The 18,712-nt window shown below is 39.5% G+C and overlaps 1 long non-coding RNA gene across 2 annotated transcripts in view; it reads left to right on the forward strand.

Moving 5' to 3' along the window:
* Positions 1–18,712, forward strand: part of LOC308197807 — a 146,168-nt gene that overhangs the window by 11,200 nt on the left and 116,256 nt on the right. The window contains exon 3 of one of the 2 annotated variants that reach the window (XR_013953292.1): positions 6,904–7,983. The exons of the other annotated variant lie outside the window; for it this stretch is intronic. This is a non-coding gene — a long non-coding RNA (uncharacterized lncRNA). Of the gene's footprint in view, positions 1–6,903; positions 7,984–18,712 lie in introns of those variants that run through there. 2 annotated transcript variants of the gene reach the window in all.

Here is an 18,712-nt window from a genome sequence, read left to right on the forward strand (position 1 = left end):
TCTCTTGTAGTTTACTTACTGTAGTTTTTATCTGAAGTATTTAACTGACTTTTAAACCTCCATTAAATAAGTCCACTAAATACAGTCTTACATGGATTGTCTGCTACTGAAGTGCATGCAGCAGGTCCTTAACAGGACATGGAACCATTCAAAGTATTTTTGGCTAAGAAAGCAAGGCTCTTATATTCAGTTACTGCCCATGTAACTTACACTTATTTGTTTACTGTATCTTTACACAGAGTGTTGCCAGGAGACTTTGCCATGCTTTTTTTTGGCCACACACTTGAAAAGACTCTTGCACATTACATGCTTCCTCCTTTAGTGTTGTACTTTTATTTTTGTAATAAAAGAGTTAAGAGCTAACAACTTGGAGAGGGAAATACATCTTTGTATGACCGCTGTTTGGCTATCAGGAGCTGTGACTTCTGCATGAGCAGACATGCTTAAGGTAGTTTTTCAGTCCTGCTAGGTATTTACTTAGGCTTTCAAGCCTCACAAATAAGCAGCAAAAGCCTCTGAAGTACATGCTCTTTCATCTTCATTGCTTTCATAAACAGACTTCTACCAGAGACAGGTTTCAGCCATTAATCAATAATTGAAATCACAGATGTTTTCATGACTTTTGCAGAAGTATTGGAGGAGGTTGTACACATGGTTTCAAACAATTGAATTAAAACTAGAAAAACATCTGTCAGATTCATAAGAAACCCATTGGGTGAGTTTAATTTGGCAAAGGAATCTTTGCACTTTTGATATATTATTTCATTTGTTATTAAAAGCTCAAGATCATGCTGAAAAATGAGAAAATTGTGTTCACACATTGCATTGGGAAATAAACATTTCTTGTTCTGAGTAATAATGGGAAAAGGAATTTGAGTTTGCAGTCACAATTGGTATTTTAACCGTAATAAGAGTCACTATTATGCGATAAACTGACTTTTGTATAGGAAGTTAGATATATGATCTGCGTCTTCCTTGATGAAATGGCTACTAGTCCTCAACACCAAATCTTCTGCTGTAAATAATTTGTATCACACAAAGTTACACAAGCAAGAGTTAGCTGGTAAAGACCTGTTTGGATGACTGCATTCTTTTGGTAGGGAATATACGGAACATGGGGTTGAAAGCCTTGCTTTTGGAGGATTCCCATTAGCTTTAATGGATGAGTTTGTGTGTGTCTATGTGTAGAGAGATACGAGTCTGTGTACATAAACGTACTTTATGAGATAATTATCCTAGATATTCCAGTAATTCTGTTAGTAGCATTTTTGCTAAATAATTTTATAGGGCGTATGTGTATATATATATGGCATCACATAAGAAGCGTGTAGTTAAACTCTAAAAAAAAAATAATTTCCAAGTTAACGTCATTCCTGTGAAAGAGTGATTCAGAGAAAGATAAAATATTAAAACTGTACATAGAAAAGTTTAAGAAATTGTTAGTGAAAATGAAGCAAGAATAATGTAAAATGTTGACAAGGACTGAATTAACTTAGAGAAAATAGTTTGGGAATTGAGAACTATCTAGTAAAATTATATGCTAAGAAGGAGACTCTTTAGAAACCAAAGTGGAGGTGACTATGCAATACAGGTGCTGAATTTGTTTGTAAAACAGCTTTCTGACTTAAATAGTTCTAGATTCTTGTGAATTTTTTGTTAGGTCCAGGTAAAAATCACTAGGAATCAGTGGAAAAGTGGCCACAAGTTTGAGCAAGCTCTTCTGTAGAAACCCATACCAGTTTCAGAATTAAGTTTGAACTTGATCAGATTCTGTTGATATGTGATGTTTAAACAGTGTGTCTAACGTAAACTACTTGGAAAATATTGTATGGGTAGTGGAATCTACTGGAATAGTTGGTGCTCTGTGTAGGGGACAAGGTCAGACTTAACCTGGAGGATAAACTCATTGTCAGGATGAATCCCTGCGTGACAAGAAGGGTTGAAGTGAATAGCTGTTCCCAGGATGAACAATCTACACTTTACTTAGGGGAATAGTCTGGCTTTCTTAGTGGACTTTCGTTGTTTAATATATTTAACAATTGATTAGAAGTGTAAGAAGGAAATTAGGTGGTACTAAACTTTAAAAAAAAAGAAAAGGAGAATGGGAAGTATTTTAAATGGTTTTATAGTTTAATAGATTCTGTTCTTCTGTTTTGATCTGCCTTGAATAGCGATAAAAATTTTCTGTTAGGCTCAATTATGTCTAAGGATGCCAGATCCTGTTCTGAATAGGATTTTTAAATCATCGTGGATAACTCAGCTAATATTTTTTCAAGTTTATGGAAGTCATTAAAACTCAAGTGAATTAAAACATAAATAGGAAGGAGGCAGGAAAGTGGGCAATTTCCATATCACACATAATGAATCCGACCTAAATATGCATGTAAGAGCACTTCAGTTTACTGTTTTCTTTCAGGCACCACTCCATTCCAATCACCCACGGAATCTGTTATTTTTTATTTTGATAATACATTAAGTCTTATTCAAGCTGCTTTTAGATTTTCAAAACTGAAGGTAGAACACGTGGCTGCACCACGTACTGAGCTGAGGAGGAAAGCTGGACGTTTAGCTGTAGTTACTGGCTGCTTTGTTTTCCAGTCATTGCAAAGTTGTGACTGTGTTTCACATTCTCATTCTGAGGACAAAGCTGAGGACATCGGTGGTAAAGATTTTCTGTACTAATACACAGATAGGGAAATGATTTGGAGGAGAAGGGAAGGAGAAGTCTTGTAGTATTCAGCCCCGTCCCAGCACAGCTTCTAATGATAGGTTGCGCCATCTATCCAGCCGAAATATCTGGCACTACACAGAAAAACAATGAGGAAATACTCGCTAGATGATCAGCAAGAAATTTGGTAACAGTGTTGACACTAATTATGTTTCTGATCTAATACCTCGTTGGTACTATGAGGTTGATGTGTGGGAGAATTTATGGACAATTGAATTAGAACTGGAAAAGTGGTTGAGTGAGACATGCAAAATAGGATGGCTGCCTCTCTGAAATGTAATTAAGTAACAGAAAAAGGACCTGTGAACAGTAATATATTGGGAACTGGATGTATTTATGATGCACACGGTGGGTGAAATGTAATGTCATAGAAATTCTAAGCTAAAAATGCTGGCTTTTTAATAGACTAATTTTACAAGCACTAATGACATTTTTTTGTTGCAGTGTACAGTAGAATAAGTAGAACCACATCTCATGCTTCAGGGCATAAGCAGGTGTCAGAATGGAATTGTTTTAAGCCCTCAAGTCTCCTTCTGCAGTGGTGTGTGCAAATGCAGCAGTGCCTTGCACGTCTAGCTCTACTGAAATCTGCTTTTATAGTATTGGCTGTTGGTCTGAGCAAAAGCCAGAATGCCAGACACTTAGATTGAATGGGATAGATCTGATGCTCCAGTATCAAATTTTCCGTTTAAGAAGTCAACAACAACAACAAAGCGTCACAGTCTTGGCTACACCTTACTGCTGGTAGCTGTTAAGTAACAGAAGTAGAACAATTTCACAAATGCCAGTGTAGTCTGACTTGTCTTCTTGCATGGGAGGACAGGTAGCTGGCAATGCTAACTTTCGGTTATCAGCGTCAGTTCTGATTTTTCTCTATGCTATTTAGAGTGATGAATTAAAAATAACTGGATCCAACTTAAGTTCTTTGCATTTGTGTTTTAATGTGAGTGCTTTTTTTTTTTTTCTTTTTCCTGAAGCATTAACTCTAGTTTTTACTAAGAGACATGACAAAAGGGAATTCAGCTTAGGCATTAATGTAATCCATTTAAATGAATTTCTAACTAGTTCATCTTTAAAAGACTTTATCATATAGCTGTAGGCAGTAAATAGGTCTTCTTGCATGTGTTTATTATGTCTGAATTTCTGATGAGCAGAATAGGTGGCAGTTGTTTTGAAATCATACTTACCTCATGCACAGAAAAAGGATTCAGCAAGATTTCATTATTTAATTCTTAATAGCCTTTTTCTCATCAAACTGAATATAGTTTGGGGCTTGAATCGAGTAGTTCTTACTGCTTATGGAACAGCCTGTATCTAATTCAGTAGTGGGCTAACCATTTTTGTTAAATGCAGCAGTTAAGGCGAATAGGCTGAGGATATTTTTGTTCTGTGTTTTACTGTCATTTTATGTTAGCCTGTACTTTTAGACCTTCATACTTTAAAATTGTTAAGCAGGCTTCCTGCCTGACTTTGGTGCCGTCACTTCATGTGTTTATTTGCTTACTGGTTTGTTGTGAAATAAAACTTCACCTCTGAGAATTTTTAAAAATCATCAACCAGCCCTGCATTACTATGAAGTAATCCCCGTTTCCTGGCCTAAATTATTGCAGAGGACTGCTGTGCACAGTGGAACAGCTGCAACATCCGGACTGAAAATTTGTCTGAGGAGGGAAAATGGAGTAATTAGTCCTTGAGCTCCCTGCAGGCTCTACCAATTTATCCAAAAAAAAAAGCTATCTTTAAACAGGAAGGGTTATTAATTTGAGGAAATTCTCTGCGTTACCCAGCCAAGTTCAGAGTGTGCATTGTGAAAGGCTCTTGCTAGGAAGAAGCTGTATCTGTCAAGCTTTTGACAGATACCAGTTTTCCTGCAAACAGAGATTTGATGAAAGACCAGAGCGCCACACCTCCCCACACACGTGTGGGAAGAACATTTATCAGTGCTCTGTCTGGGACACAAATGATGTTGTTGAGTTTTAATTCTCTGAGGTGACGAGCACTCTGGCCCCTGTCTCAGAAGGCGCATACCTCAGAACGAATACAAATCTGTATCGTGGAGTATCTTGCTGGCTGTCCTTTTCTATTTCTGTAACTACTTCTTCCACAGCTGCTGGTCTCCCTTTGACTCCCTGTGGTACTAAGAGTGCAAGCTAAACAGTCGCTCGCTCCAGTTGCTGTTAGTTACTGTTTTCTTGATTATTTTGGCAGGAATGCTTGCACAGCTGCTTATGGTTTTTTTTTTTTTTTTTCATTAAATATCCCTGGGGACTGAAGTCCTTGTTCTGATGACAGTGCGAATATTTCAGCTTGTACAGGAGTCAGGTAAAAACTCCTAAAATCCTAGCCCATGAGGCTAATGCCTCATAGCCTACAGAATTTAGATAAGCCAACTGTGAAAGGCATTGCCACCTCCTAATGCCCTACAATCTCCTGAACAAAGGTGGGCTTTCTGAAGTTTATAATGTAACATCATCTTTCCTCTATTTTATTATGCTTATACATTGCCACAGCTCATAATATACGAACTCTGAAAAAAATAATTTCACCTGCCACATTAGCAAAATAAAATCTATTCCAGGCTGTCAACATGAACGAAAATGAAGCAGGAACAGATGCAGGAAATACCTGGCAGCTGGAAGCATTAATCCATTTCTCAGATGAGATAAAACAAGACGCAGATGAGGACAGCCAGGCAGTGGAACAGGTTCTCCAGGGAGGTTTTGTAGTCTCGAACCTTGGAGGTTTTTAAGACCAGACTGGCTAAAGTTCTGAGTAACCTGATCTCATAGCTGACCTTGCTTGGAGCAGGAGGTTAAACAAGAGACCTTGTAAGGTCCCCTTCAACCTGAATTATCCTGTTATTCAGATCTGTGATTTCTAGAAAAGCTTGAAGGTGTCTAGCGTCTATAAGGTTGATAAAACCTCCCACAATCTGACCTGATATTTGCTTGCAACATCCTCCTTTCTTTGATTGCCCTTCTTTCCAGTCAGGCTGTTTCCATCTCCTGTTTCTGTTAGTTTTTGTGTGGAGTGCTACCTAAAACAGCATGATTGAAGTTGGAAGGGACCTCTTCCTGTTTTCCAGTTTGTGCCCATTGTCTCTTGTCCTGGCACTGGGCACCACTCAGCCAAGCCTGGCTCCATCCTCTTTGTACCCTCCCTTCAGGTATTTATAGAGATTGATAAGACTCTCTTTGAGCCTCGTCTTCTCCAGGCTGAACAGTCCCAACTTTCTCAGCCTGTCCTCACAGGAGAGGAGCTCCAGTCCCTTAATAATCTTCATGTCGCTCTGTTAGACTTTCTCTAGTCCGTCCATGTCTCTCTTGTTCTAATGAGCCCAGAAATGGACACTGCACTCCAGGTGTGGCCCCACCAGTGCTGAGGGGATCGCCTCCCTCGACCTGCTAGCAGTACTTTACCTCCTGCAGCCCAAGACGCCATCGGCATTGCTGGTTCATGTGCAGCTTGGTGTCCACCAGCATCTCCAGGTCTTTTTCTGCCAGGCTGCTTTCCAGCTTGGTGGCCACAGGCATATATTTGTGCATAGGGTTGTTCCTCCCCAAGTGCAGGTCTTTGCAATTCTCGTCAAACTTCGTAAGTTCCTGCCAGCCCATTTCTCAAAACCCTCTCAGCCCATTTCTCAAAGGAGGTTCCTGTCAGCCATTTCTCAAAACCCGTTTCCCACACCCACTGATCTGCCCCAGACTCCAGTATAAAGATTGTGCTGATCAGTTCTCTCCAAGGCTGTTTGGCTTTCATGAAGTTATCCTGGAGAGAGGAGTGGACAAGGACAGTGTGTACCATATTATAATTTCAGGAAGTTTTGTTGTTTCCTTTCATGTGCTCAATTACTGAAGTTAATTTCCTTGCCTCTTTCATGCTGATAATAGTACTGTGTGTGATCAGTGCCACGCTGTTTCAGATACAATAGCATTTTTGACCTGTCCAGCCAAGCCACTTTCATCCTCTTACTCCAGCCATTCTTTAATCCTCACGTTTTCCCCAACACCTGCAATAAATTAATCACATCTTGTATTTCAGACTTTAATTAAGTTAATTCCACTTTCCCTCCTGTCCCCTCTATTCAATAGATATGCACTGTTTGCTTCTGCAACTGCACTCTTCTCTGTACTGCTGCACAGTCACTCCTCAAGTGACTCTGTGTGATCCCACAGTTCTAATGCAGGTTGGTCACCAGAAAACTGTCTGAGACCAGAAAGCAGATGGCAAATGTAATGGCAAGACATGCAGTGGACAGATGACTCTGAAGACCTTCAAGGAAGGTGCCCCAAGGAGAGCCCAGTACAGTGGACAACGTGCACATGTGTTTTAGGTATGAACACTGTGACTTTTCCTCCCAAAGAACTAACTCACTTGTGAATCCTGCTAACAGCGCACTTTCCACTGGGATTTTAGAAGTGCTCAGCACCCTGCTGCAGGACCCTGCTACAGAAATGTGATTGGTATCACTGGGGAAGGAGCCCAGCTGAGTTTTAGTCCTTTTGAATTTCTCACTTTTAGCACAGTAGATCTGTAAACCGAGCTACACATTTTCCTACATAAACAATTCTCAACAAATAGCCAAACACAGTTAACCCTGAGAATTGACCTCCTTTTTAGGAACTCTCTGATTTATAATGTCACAACTAATAGAGAACTGGGTGCTAAGCCTCAGCCGTTGTTCCACTCAGTTAATTGAGTATCATCGGGTTATAATGGCCATTGTTCTAACAGCAGTCCGGTCACAATAACATTACTGTTCTCTGTCTCCTGCTCCCTGGCCTCTCCGTAGAGTTGTGCTTTATGCAATTTGCATGTGATGAAACTAATAATAATATTCTTTGAATGCTGCCTCCCTTTTCATGTTTTCAGAATACTTGACTGACATTCATGAATTTAACCTCTTAGTGACCCATTAATTATAACTAAGATAATAATTGTCATTTTATAGATGAGGAAATTGGAGGATATAAAACTAGACGTGACTGTACATGACAGCTGTCCAAATTTACTGTGCAGGACAATATTCATCTGCAAATTTTAACATTTTGTAACTTCTTGAGTGATGTTATTTATATGTGATTTATGTTTCTTGAAAACTAGTGACTGTGTTCTGTCATGTTCAGAGATACAGTGTGTATTCTTTTTAAACTAGCAGTTATTTTGTTCTGCTAAACAACTGCATCTTGCAGAGTTTTTTTGCAAAACCTGTGAGTATGCTTGATTGTGTTCATCTAAGTTTTAAAATGGTCTGAAAAAAATTAACATTCTTAATGATAATATACATAATAATGTACACCCCTACGCTTCCTACCTTGCAGAAATTGTAAGTTATTTTTCATTGGATTGCCCCAAACCAAAAATGTTTCAGTTATTCAGCATTACCAAATTGGGTCAAGTTGTGATTTCTTTGACAGTTGCATATGTAAAGCCTGAAACACATAACTTCAAATAAACTCATAATAAAGACAGGCTTATTAAGTTGGAGAGAAATTATTGTTGACTGATGGCACTCATGAGACACGAAAGGCCTAGCTGACACCGTTTTGCTTTCCTAAAAAACCTCAGCTTTGAATAGAGGAATCATCAGGGAAAGTAAGCAACCAGAATTTTACCAGCCCAGACAACAGCAATCTGCTTCTGGTTTGATTGTGACCAAACAAACACAAAGGTGTCTAAGATGTATTAGGCTTTTGATATTAGGTGAAATAATAAATATATCCTATAGTTTGTTGTGATTTTTTTTTTTTGTATTTTAATAATATAAAACTCTAATGAACGCCAGCCATCAGCAGTGTATTTCAATGCTATGACATCAAGAAATACAGACCTTAAGAACGGTTCCAGCCTCATAGAGCTGATGACCAATGCTAAATGTATTTGTCACTTTTTAAAAACTTAACCAGCTATTATTATTTGTATCTGAAAAAGCATTTACCAGATTTTCCTGATATATGTAGCTATATGATAAAAGATAGTCACTTTACACACCACTTACAGTCTTGGAATCTAATCTGACAATCGCTTGGGCACGTGATTAACTTTAGCTGATAAATAGTTGTACATGTATGATTTGCCTGAATCAAACATCAACTAAATACTGAGCGTAATCATAGGAGAAAATAGGTAGGGGAGAGAGTAGACTGCAACAATAGAAATGTATCTTGGCATATTTTTTGTATGTTTTCTCTATGTATAGGCTGTGTTTGCAGAAAAGGAGTAATAAGCCAATTCACTGCCTCCTAGCCATTACTGTGAATTCAGCCTTTCATCTTCAAAGTGCTTTCCAAACATTTATTAATTAATCTTTACAACATTCCACAAGACTGGTAGATAAATATCACCCTGCTTATGAGAAACTGAGACATAAAGGTGGAGTCATTTGTTCATGGCCACATGGTGAGTCAGTGATGAATTTAAGATCAGAATCCAGAAGTGCCTGGCACCCAGCCTGTTGGTCAGTCACTGGATCCACCTCTTTCTGGTCCTGTCTTCCTGTGTGCCAAAGCCTCATTTTTTTCCTTGCTTTCTTCCCATTTGTCTTTTACTTCCCCCAGGCCCCACTGGAGATTAGATCATGTCCACATTGACAGGTACAGTCTCGAATTTTCTGGTTTTCCCCCCTCCTGTTGTAGTTAAGTAAATGCCCAGTTTTCTTCTTCCCTTAGGTGCTGTCTTTGGTCTCTGCATTTTAGAGAAAGTAGTAAACCTCATTGAATGTATCTTGTATTTGTTAATTTGATAGAGCATAATTATATAATTTTACTAATTAAATTCCAGTATATAACAAAGCTGAATCACAAGAACACATCTAATTCATCTTCGTGAATCAGTTAATGAAAACTTCATTTGATGGCTTCCTTTAAACCTCCAAATCTAGGCTTCTACACAAAATCTTGAGGAACTTAAGCATGTTACTCCAAACAGTGTTTCCCACAGCCCATCTCCATGCATTTAATTATCTAGGGAACAGTAATTGTGAAGACAGACATGTTCCTCTGGCCACTTTGGAATGGTTCTCTCCTTCGTGGTGAGCAGCTCCCTCAGTTATTACTACAACCTGCTAATCACTGTAACAGCACAAGATCGTGTGTTGGAGAGCCATCATTTTCTCTCTTCAGTTTTCCCTCTAAAAATCAACCAGGATAAGTTCCCCCTTAAGACTCCATCTAAAGGTTCTGGTGGCTCCAAGTGGTCATCCTGGAGGAAGTTACGTAGCTCCAAGCACATGCCATCTGAATTGCAGCTACGAGATAGGGTTTTGATTGGTTAGCTCTATGCCCTTCCTGTGGAAAATGCTGGTCAGAAAAGACTAGAATTTGGGAAGGGTTAATCTCAATCTCAAGACACTCTCAATCCTCTTGAATCTCAGTTCTTCCACAATGTGCCTGTAATACCTAGTGCAGAAGCACTGCCGAGTCTAAACAGAGAAGCATTGGCACTTGGATAACATACAAAAAAATAATTACCATAATAATAATAAACATATACTGTCCTAAAAGTTTAGCGTATCTCCAATAGCCTCAGTAAGGTTTGTAGAGTGTCAGGATTTTATCTTTTTTTCTAAATTTAGACATCTAATATCATCTGAGACGACACAGGGTATCCTATCTGCCAGGAAGCTGATACTCCAGAAGAGCACAAGTCTCTTATGGGACCTGTTTTTTATTTGCCATTCAGGTGTTTCAAATACACAGGGTTGTCTCAAACTAGATGCTTTGTTTAGGCAGCTTAATTTGGCTCTGTGTAGCATGAAGTCATGGTGTGATTTTTCAGCTAAATTAATCGCCATTTTGAAACTTGTAATGCACAACAGCATAAACAAAGCACTTGTTTTGCAACGGGAGGTATGAAATTGATTGCTGGCAATAAGAATGTGGTCAAAACAGAAAGACTACAGAAGAAAGGAATTCACAAATAAAAAACCTCTGTTCCTCAGGATGGATGTGAATATTGTGTAAATAGACATTAAAGTTGGAGGTTTAATTGTGTCAATGTTTTCTTTAATAATTATACGTTACAGCAACTCTTCTGTTTGTTCGCAAGGTTAACTACATCACAACAATGCTTCTGACCGTGTCCGACATCCAGAGTTGCATCTTCACTTAAGAAACATCCTCTGCCTGTTTATCCTATGTAATTTCCCAACCACTTAGGAGCCCTATATTTAATTGCCTTTGGCACAGGCTCTCACCCTAAAAACACTTGGAAGCACGTGCATAATAAATACTTGACTATTTCTACTGAATACAGTAATGGACAATTATATGTTTTTATGGAACAGAAGACATAATTAGTGAGCAGCCCATAGATTTAAAAGACTACTTACTTGAAAATTACCTTGAGAGGCAACTTAAGTCAGTTAAGCAAGAGTCCTGCCTCAGCCCCAACTGAAGTTGCAAAAAATCGATATGTTGTTTTTTATGAGACGATTTTAAATCTGTTGATCTTGCTGTTACTTTTTCCATATGCAAACACATGCAATGTAGTTTAAGAATATAGCTAATATATACCTGTTCTATATCAGTAATATGCAGACTTCATTAGATTGTTTTCTTCTCATAGCTGTCTGAAAATATTTGCTCTTTTTCTTGACACAGATGTGTTAGGAAAAGAGTCTTGCTAATGCACACTTGACTTGCATGCCAGGCTTCGTATATATTTTAGACCAACATCCCCACGATGTCACCAGCTTTCCAAATCTGTTCCCTTAGTTTATTGTTTGATCTTCTGATGTGCAAATTATCAAAGATCTGCTTGTGTGTATTATTCTAATACCTTCACCTTGGTTTAAATGGATTGACTCATGAGCACTGAATACAGATTTATTTTTATGAGCAGTTCTTCTGTAATACCTGGTTATTTACAACTCTTCCCCCAAATTCAAATTCACATTGCCTCTTCAAACAAACAGGATCAGTTTTTGACCATTTTTTCTTCACACACACTGACTCTACCTGGTGGATCTGTAATGGGATTTATTTACACTGCCCCCAAAAGAGAGGTTCCCAGCCTGCAGTTTGAGATATTGAGTGTTGGAGGTTATACAATTCCACAATTGTTGGAAAGAACCTTTGGAGGTCATGCACCCTGTTTGAATAAAGTCCCAGAGCAGGTTACTCAAGGACTTGTCCATCTGCACAATGAACACCACCGTGGTGGGAATTCCCCAGGCTCTCTGGGTAACCTATTCCAGTATTTGCCCACCTTTGTGATTAAAAAAAAAATACTGTAGCTATTACAATTTTTCCTGTTCCAGTTTGTGTCTGTTGCCTCTCATCACATTGCTGTGCACCTCTGAGAAGAGTCTAGCTCTGTCTTTAGTGTAACCTCTGACAGCGTTAAGGTCTCCCCTGAGCCTTCTCTTCTCCAGGCTGAATAGGCCCTGCTCTCTCAGCCTCTCTGCTTCTCTTAGGCTGTGTGCTGCAGCACCCTGACCATCTTGCTAACCTTGTGCTGATCTTGCCCCAGTATCTTCATGTCTTTCTTCTCTGGAGGAGACAAAAACTGGTCACAATACTCCAGGTGCTGTCTTGCAAGTGCCAAACGAGGGAAAGGATCAATTCTCTGAGCCTGCTGGCTACCCTCCTATTTACACAACCCAGAGTGGAGATGGCCTTCTTTGCTGCTTCATGTTCACCTGCCTCACATTCAACTTGCTGTCCACCATGTCCCTCCGATCCATTTCTTCAAAGCTGCATCCCAGACAGGTGTCCGCCAGCCTGTACTATTGTGTGGAGTTATTCCTCCCAAATGTAAGACTTTGCGTTTGCTTCTGCTGATTGTTTTTTGAAATGTTGACCACACTTGTTTTTCAAATTTTCAGTGGGCACATATATGGAGACTTGATTTCCATAACTAATTATTTAAATGTATCACAGTTTGTGCCATTAAGCATAATTGTTCCATGAAAAATTGTACTTTAGTCATATATATGGGTTAGGATAACAGGTCATGCCATCCATTTGGGAGTGCTAGCCATAATAATAGGGTGGAGAAGTATTATAGCAAGATAAAAACAAGCTATCACCCATATTTGTGTTTTCTTGTTAGCTTGATTTCAGCTAATGAGTAGATTTGTGCTTAAGATATCAAAAAAAAAAAACCCTGCAAATACCTTAAGCCACATTTTCAGCTCTGATGGAGCAGTGCCTACACAAAGCAGAAAGTGAGGGCTAAGACCACCTCCTTGAAGAACACCCTGGGGCAGTGAGGGTTGTATCTTGTCACTGAACACAGTTGCATAAAGCCTCTGGTACCAACAGCCTCTGCAGACCATTTTGGTTACTGGGGGGATCTCCCAGGCAGTATCTTTGTAATATGGTTGAGACCATGGGCATCATTAATGGAACAGAGAGGGAGTGCTTTCCTTGGTGCTTAATTGCTTTAACTTTCATCTCAGGTAAATGAGAACAGTAACATAACTATTAACATGTGTATTGTTGTTCTTTCTGTAAAAGAAATTACAGAATGAACTTACATTTTAAGGTTTTCTTTTTCTTTTTCTTTTTTTTTCAAATATTTATTAATGATAAACACGTTGTAAGAAGAAAGCCTGAAGATGGCCAATGCTTTCTGTGGGACCAGCTTTACTTGACTGAAATGACAGCTGATCTTTACTAGTGTTAGTGAAGTCATCTGCCATATGGCAAGCAGGTATTAGGTCGAGTCTGATGAGGAAAATGACTCTTTTGAAAGCTACAGCTAGAATTTATTAGAATCAAGAGCTAAGTAATTATAGAATGATAACTAATTACTAGATGGGTTATTATGAATAATCAATAGAGCACTTGCTCCAAAGGATTATATTAATGATATTGCAAAATCAGAAGACTGGTTTATTAATTCCTAATAAGATACAGCAGCTTAGTTAATCACTGCCTAACATCAAGTACGCCTAGAAGGTCGTACATTTTTCTTGTACCTAGAAATGCCAGAGTCATTGCTGCAGGCTTTGCTGAAGGTTTATTTGGCTGAGTCCTGTGCCCTGTTGCAGAGTCCTGTTCACATGGGGTGCTGTCTGTGAGCAGAGGTCCCCACTCTTCCTCGTTTGCCTACAAAATAGATGCCAACAAAGCTGATGGCTGGTGAGGTTGATGTTATGTTTGTCATTGTAGAACTGCTTATACTAATGATTTTATTCACTGCCATAATTTTATTTATGTAATTTTAAGTACTTCCTGCACTTTTTGCTTTGCCTTCCAAAAAATTACTTTAAAATTGTGGCTAATTTGAATGTGAGTTAATATTGGCTCCAAAGACAAAAGATATATTTTTATAAAGATGGTTCTGGGCGACACACCCAAAAGCAGAAATTGATAGCGCAACAGATAGTGCAAAAAACACATGTACATCACATTAAGAAGCTCTTTGGAGGGATTTCCCTTTTCCTGCTGCAGAGGTACAGCAGGAAAAAAAATCACTCATATTACAGACAGTTCCGTTCAAACTCATGCAAGTCAAAAGAAGCTTTTATTCCCCAGTTCACTTCTAGTCTGAAAACCTTTCAACATTATCTTAAATCTATTTTTTTTATTTCATTGAAACCAGTGAAAATTAAATGTGTGCCTAAACTTTAAAATGTGCTTTTTTTCTTGGCACAGAATCAGAACAAAATATTGCAGAGAGGTGAACAGGGATGTCAAAATCTGACTGTCTTAAAGACATTAAGCATAATCTTCAGTGGGAGTTGTTCAAGAGGACAATGCCTTCTACTGACAATAGGGTATTCTTGTTAAGAGATACAAATACTTCCTGACTTGCTCTCATATTTGATTTTATTGCATGTGTCAAAATTCCCGAACACTGAACGGAAAAGTAAAGCCAAAATTCATAGGTGTTAGAAGGCTGCAGGGAAAATAACAGATCCCAATGTTTTCATATTGCCTACTGAAATATGGACGAGAAACAAAATACTATTTAGTAAATGTTGTCGGATTGTTTAGTAAGAGAACAATGACACCCCGGAGGTGACAAACGGCTGAAGTTCTAATGAGGAAAGCTAAACAAAATGAGCTTAGCTTGCAGATAGGCTTTTATCTCACCCTCAGGACTCATGTCAGGCCCTTCCTCGACACAGTGTTCGAACTCAAGTCAGTAATTCCACGCTCTTGAGGATGAATGTTCAGTAAGATAGAGGGAGTTTGCAGAAATGTTTCTGCTGTCATTCGAGTGTGAAACATCCACTTGTTATTAGCAGATGGAGTGCTTTCCTTCCTTTTAATTACTTTTTTTTTTCTCATTTGGTACAAGATGCTTTCATTATTTGTGTTTTGGGTACAGTGTTTTCTTATGGCTGAGAATGATCTCACAAAAGGAGTCCTACTGAAACAAGATAACCTAGGATTTTAGGCATGATGGTTTGCTCACCAGCCAGGCCACCACTGCTTCGTTTACAAAAGCCTTGGATCAGGCATGTGAGCAGAGGGCTGGTCCAGCCTCCTGAGCTGGAGTTTTGTATAAGCTGAGGATCAGGTCCTATCTGAATCAACCCCTGAATTCTGAGTTTGCTAGCCCCTCTGAATGGATCCCCTGCAAGGGTTTGTCACTGGTAATGAAAAGGATGATCGCTTCAGGTGACAGTGACTGCAGCCTGTCATCTGGCCCCGAGAGACAGAGCTGTCACTTTGAAATGAGACAAATCCAAAAGGAGCATAACACCGCGGGTCTTCGAGAAAGGTGGGAGGGACTGGACATTTCCTTAATGCGGGTTAGTACGTACAGATATCCAGGTTACTTAGATGCAAGTGAAATGAATGGTTTTGGAGGAAAAAGCATCTCTCTCTGCATGGAGCAGGCAGCCTAAGAAACCAGGAAGGCTCTCTCCACGCTGTCTCTGCCTGTTTCCTCGTGCCAACGCATTGCCAACTTCAGGCTCGGTGTGCCCACTGACACAGAGGCAGGGGGCCCAACAGCTCGGGCAGGGGGCTGTGAGCAGGAGAGCCCCAGCGCTGCGCACAGAGTCCCAGCAGGGCCTGGCTCAGCGAGCGGTTCCCCGCTTTGCCCTTCAAAAGGCCGCAGATCATGCACATTCTTCCCAGCTTTGCCAGGCCTTGTGTAAGCTAATGAGTAAAAAGCCACTTTGCACACCAAGAGGGGAGCTGTAATGAAGAATGGCAACATCCTGATAATTAAGCTTCATGAAACCTCTCTGCTGAGTGTAAGATCTGAGCTTACATGAGGTCTCTCACCATTATTCATGCCTCTTTGGTTGAATCCGTGATGACATTTGTAGAAATTATTTTGTGAAATTGCTGCTGCTCTAGATTCAGAAGCTCTATTACAAGCACAACACTTATAAAAACTGTCAGTGATGTGGGCAGTGGTTAAAAGCCAAACATGCCCTCTCTTATTCTTCAAGACATGTCTTTCCTGGAAGCGTATCTTTGAATATTCTTTGCATCATAGTTATGTGCTTACCAATCACTAAAATGTTTTCTGTTGTTCCTCGTCTTGTAGTTGAGCTGTTGTCCTTGTTGCCAGGCAGGTTAAATCTACCATGACTTTCTTAGTTACACACAGATGTTTCGTTAGAAACATTTTGAAGAATATTTCTGTCTTTTGAATTGAGGTCTTTGTAGATCTTAATCTGAAGCTTAAAAATTCTAAACTATTCCAGTAGTCACATTTCTTTACTCAGGTAATAACCGGAGAGACAATGTTAATCATATATTTTAAATAAAGCATAAGGAATTAAAGGTTTTTTATTGACCAAAAAGTTTTGCATAGGAAGACTATAACATAAATACAGGGCTTGTTAATTCCTGTGCATCTTCAGAGATAGACAGTAAAGAATTAAGAAATTTCCGTTAAGAATAAAATGCCTTTGTGACAGCTACAACAGCAGTTAAATTCTTGAAAGGGTTTTCCTCACATGAAAAAAAGAAATAAAACAAAGATAAGTAGTGCTATCTAATAATCTGGAAAAGGCAGCAATGAAAGAAATGATTAAGTCTTCCCCTAGGAAAGGCAGAGATGTAGGTAAGAACAAGAAACATCAAGTTATTAAGTAGGGAGCTATGGCTGGCATTGCAAAAGAAGAGGCTATTGGGCTGTCCACAAACGTATATTCTAGTGAACGGTGGAAAGCCAGTGTTATCTGCATAGCCAGGTTGTCTTGCTGTTTTGGTCAACGCTTGCAAACACAATCTAGGGCTTCTGCACATGCTGGTTGCCCTTGTTGTAAAGGAAGATGGGAATCCTGCTGTTTACAAACTCTGAAAACTCAGAAGCTATTATTTGCAAACTGAAACATAGATATGAAAGCAGACTTTCTGAACTTACAGATGTCTTTCAGCACCTGTGTTTCAAAAAAAAAAAAAAAAGATCTTGCATCTCCAAAATCCCACTTTTTTGTCTCCAGTTCCACTCTGCCAATGACAATTAGTCAGGCCTGGGCTCAAATCCACTGTTGGTATGCTGTCCCATTATGTAAATTATTGCTGTAAGACTGCTGAGTCTGGTCTATACCAAGTAAAACAGGTAACTCCTCTCGTACGGCTTCCAGCTATTAAACACCTCCCTAAATGCATCTGAAATCTGTAAATATTGTGGTGAAAAGACTCCAGTGAGCCAGTCACCCAGAAACAAGAGCTGTCTCTTTAAAAATATTCACACGGGCTTCACAAAGAAATCTAATAAAAATTTGAGTTATTGGAGGTGTAAGTCCAAATATAAGAATATTAGTGAATTTTTTAGTGACTTCTTAGATGTAAAATCAAAGTACTCCAGATAATTTATTAGGTTTAACCTCATCCTTGTAAGAAATGTTACGTGATTCCCTGCTTGAGAGGGAAAGAAATGTGGGCACAGACTTATTTTAATAAGCATCTGGTGAAAGATCACGCAGCAAAATGGTGGCAAATTCAGAAAAAACTGTGGATTTCCTTTACCTGCCAACAACACTGCCTTTGGAAGCAGACAAAAGCTTCATAAATCAGCTATGGCTATGACCTTTTAGCTGTATGCCTAGCTGGACATTCGGCAGACAAAATACTGGAAAAGGTGCTGTTACTGGCTTCAGATATAAACAATTCTGGATGGTACCAACTGTACCAACTGGTGCAGGCTGACTGTATATGATGTATTGTGAGTGCTATGTCCAGGACATACATGACCTACGGTGTAGGAACTGCACGGTTTGTTTGCACTATGCAAAGCGTATGCATCATGCCTCGTGCCCTCTGGACAGGCCGGCGTTATTGTGCGCAGATCACTCTGTGCTGCACATGGTACAGTCTTTCCCTGACATCCAATAAATTCAGTATTCACAGACATGTTGGACACACTGTGTACACACTGGACAGAACATATATCCTTCTGTCTGAGAAATCCCACAGGCATACAGGAACCATTGCTTTTTAAATGTGAAAGGATGGGAAGTATGTTTTCTTGCCCTTTTCTCATGCCCTAAATATCACAGAAGTGGGTCATTAGCCAGTAGGAAAAATAATGAGGATAATGACTTCAGCTATAGAACCCAAGGCACATGGATAAATTACAGCGAGTGTTCAGTCAGAAATGGTTATTTGAACTTTAATCCATCCAAATCATTGTCTAGTAGCCAAAAAGGGGCTAACCAGCAGTGCTTCTCTGATCTGTGTTCCTAGCGGTACTGTACGGAGGGTAATAAATCTCTTCAGGACCCAGCTCTGCTGCTGCTGTGTTAGGTAAGGTACCTGACAGGCCAGGTCAGGTCCCAGATCCACCAGGCGCGGTGACCAGCATGTAACAGTGGCCAGAAACGCCACCAGTGACGGGGCTGAAAAGGTGCCAGTCAGGCGTGTTGGCCCCTATGGAAAATGTAGTTTTAGGAAAATTAATTATCTTTCATCTGTTAGTAAAGAAGAATGCAGTTTAAGCAGTAAGGCTTTAGAAGACAATCAAGAAAATTTCTTTAATTTTCAATGCCAATCTGAGGAAAGCTTTTGTGCATTTTCTGAGGAACGCACCATAAGAAGCAGCACTGAGCTCACCCAGGAGAGC

Source organism: Anser brachyrhynchus, assembly GCF_964034855.1.
Source record: "Anser brachyrhynchus genome assembly, chromosome: 7".
Lineage (NCBI taxonomy): Eukaryota > Metazoa > Chordata > Aves > Anseriformes > Anatidae > Anser > Anser brachyrhynchus.